This window comes from Hibiscus syriacus, unplaced genomic scaffold, assembly GCF_006381635.1.
Source record: "Hibiscus syriacus cultivar Baekdansim isolate YM2019G1 unplaced genomic scaffold, ASM638163v2 tig00111392_pilon, whole genome shotgun sequence".
NCBI classification, from domain to species: domain Eukaryota; kingdom Viridiplantae; phylum Streptophyta; class Magnoliopsida; order Malvales; family Malvaceae; genus Hibiscus; species Hibiscus syriacus.
Window position 1 is genome coordinate 4,603,850 of NW_024063078.1, and position 9,338 is coordinate 4,613,187.

The 9,338-nt window shown below is 38.0% G+C and overlaps 1 pseudogene; it reads left to right on the forward strand.

Moving 5' to 3' along the window:
- Window positions 1-1,884, forward strand: LOC120160377 (annotated as a pseudogene).
- The last annotated feature ends 7,454 nt before the right edge of the window (window positions 1,885-9,338 follow it).

The following is a 9,338-nucleotide window of genomic DNA, read 5'->3' on the forward strand; positions in this document are numbered from 1 at the left end:
ATAGGTTTCCTCGTCAGGTATGCTAAACCGACATTCTTTTGCCACTTATTTTCAACTATTTGCCGGCATCCGTCTCTCAAATTATGTCTACCTCATCTATGCTGAGAATTTGCTTTCATTGTAGCTAATGGATTCTACTCCCAAGACCAAACCTATCCGCATCAAGTGTGATGCATCGAAACCTAGTTATGCTTGGAGCTGGTTGGAGAGGTGGATGTCCTTGTCATCATCTGAAAAGGCATCGAAATCAGAGTTAATTAATGAACAACCTGAACAAAAGAAAAGTGATGATTGCGACTCTCCGCTTGCTGCTGTGGTTCCATCTGATTCTGTGTCAAATGAACCTGATGTAAGGGAGACATTGGTTTCATCGGAGAGTGAAGAAAATCTGATCACCTATGACGCAGCCAACTTTTCGGCTTCCTCTTTAGTCTTTAGTAATGGATAATTTGGAGCATCACCAGATTGATAATGTGAGTACATCGGAAATGAAAGAGACCTCTCATGAGGTAAACTCAGAAGGGAAAACAATGCAAATCGATGCACATTCTCCAATAGAGATCAGTTGTCTTTCTAATAAGCCTGAAGTCGACAGTGAACAACCCAAACATTCTATGAAGAGATTTGCTTTTGAACAAGAGGAAAAAGAGGCAAAGAAATCTGTATTTGGATCAAGAAAGGCAGGCAATCCTGCATTTATTGCTGCACAAACCAAATTTGAGGAGTTGAGCTCAACATGCAATTCAAGTAGATCAATTGATTCATCCAACCAAGATGTTAAGAGTGGAATCGAACTTGGATACCGTGTCATCTGGAACAGTTATTATAAATAGGTCAAAGGAGCCTAGCTTTGCAGAAAATCCCGTCCTCAGTAATTGGAGGGTTCAACATGGTGGCTCTGAACTTTCTGTTACTTCCACTCTCGATTCACCAGATATATGAAAATGGACCGAAAGCTTCTGAGCAAGAAAACTGCAGTTCCGGATGTACTAAAGATTTGGATGTTAAAGACAAGGATACAGTTGAGATACCAGTGCCTGATTCTTCTCTATCTGTTGCTGAACAACCCAAGAAACGTGATGGTTCTAAAGGGAGATCGGCGAATTTAATGGTTATAGACTGTCCTCAAGTAGAGCGGGAGCCACTCAAGAGCACATCTAATCTGCAGAAAGAACAGGATTCTATGAAAAATCAATCGTACAGGTCAACCCCTGAAGCCTCTCCCCGGAACCATATGACTGTTTCAGAATCCCAAGGAACACCTTCAAGCGAGGTATCAGTGAAAGCTAAAAGGAAAAAATTCGACAAGAGCAGTCAAAAGCGCAAGTCCTTGTCTGCACCCAAGGGCTCGCCATCAACTCCAGCTGCAAGTAGTACGGAATCATTGCCCAAAAGATCAGAAAAATGAGAAGAGACGCAATTCTTTTAGTTCAACTAAACCTGAGAACGTCGATGAGGAGCCAAGGGATAGTAACAGTAGCAATTCAGTTCCTCGATTCATGCAAGCCACGGAGTCTGCAAGATCTAAGCTTAATGCAAATAATTCACCAAGATCAAGTCCAGATGTACAAGAAAGAGACATTTCTGTCAAGAAGAGACATTCATTACCCGCCGTGAACAGGAGGCAGGATTCTCCAAGAATCCAGCGATCGTTGTCTCAAGCCGAGCAGGCTGCAAAAGGAAATGGAACCAATCCTATTCCTGGTAGGTTATAAACTGTATTATTGCAATGGTATCTTAAACCGAAGCTTAATCATATAGTATTCTGTACGACATACTTCCTTAACGGCAATACTTGAATCCTGTTTATTTCAGAGAGAAGATGGCAAAGGTGAAGGATTATTCGGATCAACCGTAGACCATTGAGAAGCGTTGCTGATTGTTCTCACAATATAGTTATATGCCAAAGAATTTCGCCGCCACAGTTTATATACATATATTTATAGAATGGAGTAAACTTTTTTATACATATAATATTAGCAGTACCAAAACTATTGAATTTTTTTTTCGCTTAAACTTTCGGCTTGGGATGTATGCTTTGTGTATTTTTGTTGAACGGTGTTTGATGTGATTTTTTCCTTCAGGTTTGCCACGACATGATTTGATTCGTTACCAGTAAGATTCCATTTTTATACACTCTCAGTGTATCAAATATCTAATTGAATCAATCAATTATACATGAGAGTCAATTCAGTTAATAAATTGATATAATTATATATATATATGATCTTCATTACTTATACATCTTATCAATTTGATCTTAATTTTAATTTAGTTTAATAAATTATTATAGCCATAAATAGATGGCTAAATGTGTTGATGCAAACAAAAATGGGATTATGTGGCTATATTAGAAGTATACTCAAGTGTGCTCTAATAATTTTTGAAAGAAAATTATTTGCATATGAAGATAATTAAAGACCTTATATTTTTTTTGAATTATACTCGATTTGATTTTACCGATGCTATAAATATACTCATAATTCAAGTAGCGAGTATTAAAATCTTTTTAAAGCATTTATTTAAGTTTTCGGATATTATAATTTTCGGATACTTTAATACATGATATATAATGAGATAAATTCTTTGAACGGTACGTTTTATTCGCTCTAAAGAATTTGAGCTTATATCTCTCAACTTAATCGGTAGATGATTGAGTGACTTAAAAATCTATTTGAAAAAACTGTATTATGGGGAAGCTATATACCCTTTGTGTTTATTATGCAATTCACGAGCTATAATTATATGGCTATAAAGCATGTTTATAATAGTAAAACAAAGGCATAAATGGATTGAATGTGAGTATGTGGAATATCTAATAAATGATGAAGTAGTTATCATAGAACGTGTAAACACTAAAAGAAATTTTATTGATCACTTAACTAAAAAATCAAGTAGAAATGTGATTCTTGATTTGTCGAGGGGATGAATCTTAAATTTATTGGTTGAGGAAATCATGATGAATACCAACTTAATCTTCTAGATTTAATACGCAAATAAAATCATAGAAAGATTCATTTTGTACATATTTTACCTGTCTCTATGTAATCATGAGATTAAATCTTGTGCTCTTAATGAACTTATATCTCAAGATCTAGCTAGTCCTATTAAGATGTGACCAATTCAATTTGAAAGGATGTTCTTAATAATTTTATAATTTTGATTTGGTTGGTCTATATGAGATAGATTTGATAGAGCCACCTATGCAAAATATGAAGGATTGATCATCTTACATAAAAGATAGAGAAAATAACCTCAGTGACCAAAATTCCATATAATATACGATATTTACCAACTTTTTCCGGATTTGCCAAAATGACCAACAAAATCGCAATGTGATCGCTAATTCGCAACACGATCTCCATTATCGCAAATTCGCGTTGCATTTTCGCAACGCGATAGTTGAAAATCGCGTTGCGATGGTCTACAGTGTCGTTGCGATTTTCCCAATTCGCAATGCGAATAAGTAAATCGCAACGCGAATTGGGAAAATCGCAATGCGATACTGACTATCGCAATGCAATAATACAAAATCGCAACGAGATACTTACTTTCGCAATGTGATACTGACTTTCGCAACGCGATTCTGACTTTCGCAACGCGATAATACATAATCGCAATGCGATTTTCAAAGCGCCATTAGTATCCTGGCCAAGTATTTATTTTTAAATTCCAAACACGAATATTAATATATTGGAACACTGAACCGTCCACAGTATATCCCGTAATCGCAACTCATAACCTAAAACCTAAAATCACAACTCAGTCCCATCTCCATCTCTCACTCTCTCACCCATCTCCGGCGAAATCCGTCTATCTCCATCTCTCAGAGCCACCCTCACAATCAAAAATGGAAAATCAACCAAATCAACCAACGAGGTTAGTTTTTTTAATTATTTTCTTTTGAAAATTTTGCATTATTATTAGGTTTTTCATATTGAAATTGATGATAAGTTTACTGGTAATTTCAATAATAGATTAACCATTTCACTTAGATTGCTTATTAAATCAACCGAGAATCGCAACGCGAAATGCAAATCGCAACGCGATTTTAGTTTCGCGTTGCGATTCTCTCGTTGCGATAGTCAAATTCGCGTTGCGATAGTCATTTTCGTGTTGCGATTTCATTTTGAAAACTATTCTTCTTCTGCAAATTGAAACTTGAATGAATTGCATTACTTCAACCAAAAAACAAAGACAAATACGAAATTCACAGTGTTGCAAATTTAAGTTTGAAGAATAAACTACTACTCTTTATGTTTATTATTGTTTTGGTATATCTTCACAGTGTAGTTTTTGGTATATCTAATTTAGTATGTTTATTGTTTTTGTAGAACTTTTATTCGGCTCAATTGACCTTGAGAAATAAAGTCAGCCTGGCCAAAACAATTGCGTCGAAGCTTTCACCTGCACAAAGAAAAATGTTTGAGGATACATGCTTCGGGCCACGGTTGAAAGTACAACATCCCGGTGGAGATGCGATGTGACACACTGTTTCTTCAAACCATGACTAGCTATCTACCAGAGACTATACAACGTCGTGATGAAGAGATATGGTTTGATTTTCCACCGGCGTATACGTGTTTTGGGCGGGAGGAGTTTTGCTTAATCACCGGTCTACGCTTCGGACACGATGATGTAGGTCGGTACACTAGACACATTACCCCCATCATGGCTATCCGGGTTTTTCCTGAGCTGGAGAGGCCGAGTCTACACGTAGAAAACCTGACAAGATTGTTGAATAATAAAGACGGTTTTACTCGGATGGATGACGTCGACGTTGTCCGAGTATGCCTTCTAATTCTTTGCATGCCGGCTTTTTAGGCAGAGAGGCCAGACAACCTATTCCAAATGATCTAATCAAATTGGTAGAAGACCTAAATGCGTGAAACCTGTTTCCGTGGGGCTCGTATTTATGGAAAGCTACATGGAATAAGTTATCGTCTGCCTTGGATGATCGAAAAAGTTTGCATGGCGATGGTTCCAAATACACTTTGACAGACTTTATTTGAGCCTTTAAGGTAAGAATTTTTATATGATGTTTCCAAAATTATAAGTAATTATTTAACAATTACTAATGTTTGTTATTATATTGTTTGTAGATTTGGATATTTGAGGTCTTTCCCGCCATGAAGACATATGCAATAAAAACTTCAAATGATATTCCCAGAGCTCTTTCCTGGAAGAGGAAACAGACCTTGCAATGGGAAGATTTACTACGGTATACGACAATAAATAATGTAAGTTAACATAATACTACCATATGTTTATAAACAAGTTATTACTAGTACACGTTAACTTTGTTTGAGCTTTTATATTGTTAGGAGGCCAGCACTCCTCTACAGAGGCTGACACCCACGGAAGCTGAGCTTGCCACTGATTGGTGGCAAGCTAGTAAGCGTTTTTTGATGGAACGGTTGATGAGCAGCCTCCACTTCGGGAGCCATCACCTCGCCCAGAGCTATCACCTCACCCAGAGCCATCATCTGATCGACCCGGCTATACACCTCCACAACGACATCCATCACCTATTCTGTCACATCATCGAGCCTCTTCTCCACCATCACCGCAAGATATGCGACCGGAAAAGATGCCACGACGTTTATCTCCCTGTTCTCCACCTCAACCTCAACGGGATGAGTTAGGGGAGTTACGTGATGAGGTCAATGCCTTGCGTGAGGAGGTCGGTACTTTATGCAAAGACGATGGTGCATGGCGTGTTGAGGTGTCTACATTACGCGGTGAGGTAGTCGCTCTACGTGAGATGGTAGCATCATTGCAGAATGAGGTTCATACTCTACGCAACGAGGTAAGTTTAAGATTTTTCATACTCGTAATTCATTCGGTTGCTGCCAATACTGCTAAACTGTTTTTGTTAGTATTTGTTTTTGGTTTTGTTTTTGTCTTTTGGTTGAAGTAATGCAATCCATTCAAGTTTCAATTTGCAGAAGAAGAATAGTTTACTTTTGCAACACGAAAATGACTATCGCAACGCGGAAATGGCTATCGCAATGCGAAATGAAAATCGCAACGACAAAATCGCAATGCGAAATGAAATCGCAACGACAAAATCGCAACGCGAAATGAAAATCGCAATGCGATTTGTGTTTCGCGTTGCGATTTTGTCGTTGCGATTTTATTTCGCGTTGCGATTTTGTCGTTGCGATTTTCATTTCGCATTGCGATAGCCATTTCCGCGTTGCGATACGATTTTCATTTCACTTTGCGATTTTGTCGTTGCGATTTCATTTCGCATTGCGATTTTGTCGTTGCGATTTTCATTTCGCATTGCGATAGCCATTTCCGCATTGCGATAGTCATTTTCGCGTTGCGATTTTAAGTTTCGTGTTGCGAAAGTAAACTATTCTTCTTCTGGAATGTTTATATATGTTGTCCTTTTAAATGTTTATATAAGTGCTTACTTCTGGAATGTTATCTGAGCATTTTATGAACTATGATAGAATAATGACTTGGGTGAATACAATGCTAGTTTGAAACATATTTGTCTTTGTTTAATATCATGTCTGCTTATTTATTGATTTATGTATTAATTTTTTTAGCGGCCCGATAAGGTGGATGCTTGACGTCAGGTTTTCCTTGCACGACGGAGTTCACACATCAGACGGCGTAGACGTGCTATTACGTCTCCGTTCACCCCAATGGTGCGAAGACTCCGCAAGAAGAAGCCCGACTCATCGGTCATCCCTCAAGAGTCCCCTCCAATCGTTCAAGAGGCCCCTATTCTCCCTCAAGATTCCCCCCCACCATTCAAGAGGCCACTGTCATCGTTGAAGAGGTCTCTCCCACCATTCCAGAGCCCGATTCACATGGGGTAATATATCGAAGTATTGAGAAACCCCCACCGGTTCCGGACATGATGGATGAGAGTTGGCTCTCGTATGAGTTACCGGCTAGTACCCTTCCGGTATCTGAAGTGGAGAGGAGACAACTACCGGAAATAATTGTGGATAATACCCTTTGGGCTAAGACCGCAGTTGATTTTTATCTACATGAGCGGAGCCAAGGGTGTTACACTGACATCAGCAAACTCAACGATGAAATGTTTTTGTTGCTTGATCGGTCTTGGTGGGGTGTGCTATTAGGGGTTGAAGACAGTGGCTATTTGGATGGGGAGGTAAGTCTTATATTTGTCTTATATATGATTTTGATTAATTTGTTTAAAAATTAATGTAATTCACTAATATATGTATTTTTTTGTAAAACAGCATATCGATGTGTGGGTGTCACGTCTACTAATAATAAGGAAGCTTAGGAAAAATAAAAAAAAATCGCTATATACAATAATGCCGATGGCTTTTCACGCAGTTCACTTGAAGAATCAACGAGATGAATCATTTTTGTTGGGCAATTGACAAGCTAAACTTTATCCTGCTTGGTGGGAGGTCGATAAGGTTAGTGTTTATTTTTTAAATTTTTTAAAGGTGTTCATAAATAAGTGCGCAAATAAATGAATTATTACTTATGATCGCATGTGTTTATCCCTGTTTTGGAACGTCGTCACTGGCTTCTCGTCCAACTTCAGCTCCCATCCCTGAAGATAATAGTGTATGACAGCATGATCAATTACATATCACTGTCTGATTTGAGAGATATTTTCAAGGGATGGAGCTCTCATTTGGCTAAATTCTTGGATGGGATTAAGTATTGGAGTCATTCTGGACACAAGAAGCCAAAGAAGTTCAATGTCACAGTTCTCAGAGACGAGACCGCGCCACAGCAATCGCCGGGAGCCAGAGGGGATTGTGGTCCTCTTGTATGCCTTTGCTTGGCGCGTTTGACGACGGGAAGCACAGAGTTTTTACCTCCCACCGATAGAGATAGAGCTGCAGTAGGCTTATGGTTTCGGCATTATATTGCTAGAGCAATATATTCGAGACGCTGCCTACCTGCATCCGCGTTATGAAAGTGTCCATTGTTAATTGGTAAGTCAAATGCAAGTTTTGTTAACATATATACTCCTTTTGGTTTCAAAATGTTTGGTTAAGTACCTAGAATTCAATAATTTGTTGTTTGTAGGTTTTAGATGTGTAGGAAGTCTTGTTTGAGCAAATGTTTGGTTTCTGCAGGTTAATCCTTAAGTGAGCTGCGTGAAATGGATGTACGGGGTCACAAAGTTGTTGATTCATTGATTCAATAATTGATGAAGAAATAAGAATTATTATTATTTTTGATTGTTTAATTGATTTGTAAAAGATGATTTGTAAATGTTGATTTGTTTAATTGATGTGTACATAATTTGTGTTGAAATGTAATAGTTGATTTGTTGATTTTCAATCTGCTTTATGTTGAAGGCAAAACAGATTATCGCAACGCGAAATGGCTATCGCAACGAGAAAATAGCAATGCGAAATGAAAATCGCAATGCGAAATGAAAATCGCAATGCGAAATGAAAATCGCAACGAGAAAATCGCAATGCGATTTTCATTTCGCATTGCGATTTTCTCGTTGCGATAGCCATCTTCGCGTTGCGATAGCCATTTTCGCGTTGCGATAGCCATTTTCGCGTTGCGATAGTCAAATGAATGTCTAATAAGTGATAACAACTGAGCAGATCATAGCAATGTTCAAACTCAAGTTACTAATACATGCCTAACTGAAAATGTTAAAAGTGCACACATAAAATACACATAATGCAAGTTTTGTTAACATATATACTCCTTTTGGTTTGAAAATGTTTGGTTAAGTACCTAGAATTCAATAATTGTTAAAAGTTTATGCATGTTAATCCTCGTTGCCTTTTTCATTTCGCATTGCGATTCTATCGTTGCGATTTGCATTTCGCATTGCGATGGTCAAATGATTGCCTTTCGCAACGCGATTCTGACTTTCGCAACGAGATAATACAGAATCGCAATGCGAGTTTCAAAGTTCGCAACAAGTTTTAGTTTCGCAAGCCAAATTTTTTGTGTATATATCTACGCAGCAGCAACAACTCATAACCTAAATCCCTAAATCGCAACTCATTCCATCTCCATCTATCACTCTCTCCGGCGACATCCGTTCCTATATCCAACGACATCCTTCCCCGTCTGGCAACAGGTCTTAGTTTCGCATCTCGTTTGTTTAGTTACAACCATGAAATCATCTAATGTTGATCATGTTTGGATAGATTTGTGTTTTGGAGGGTCATGGGAGAATGTTCATGGTGTTTTACAATATATGCCTTTACCCATGAATCTTCAACTAAAACTGTCATTAAAGAAGTTAACTTATGAAACCCTAATGTTACGTGTTTCAAAGAAATTGAATTTAGAGCCCCTAAGTGGATTTAGGCTATCTTATCAGAGAAATGGTAAAGTTTATTTGTTAACCGACA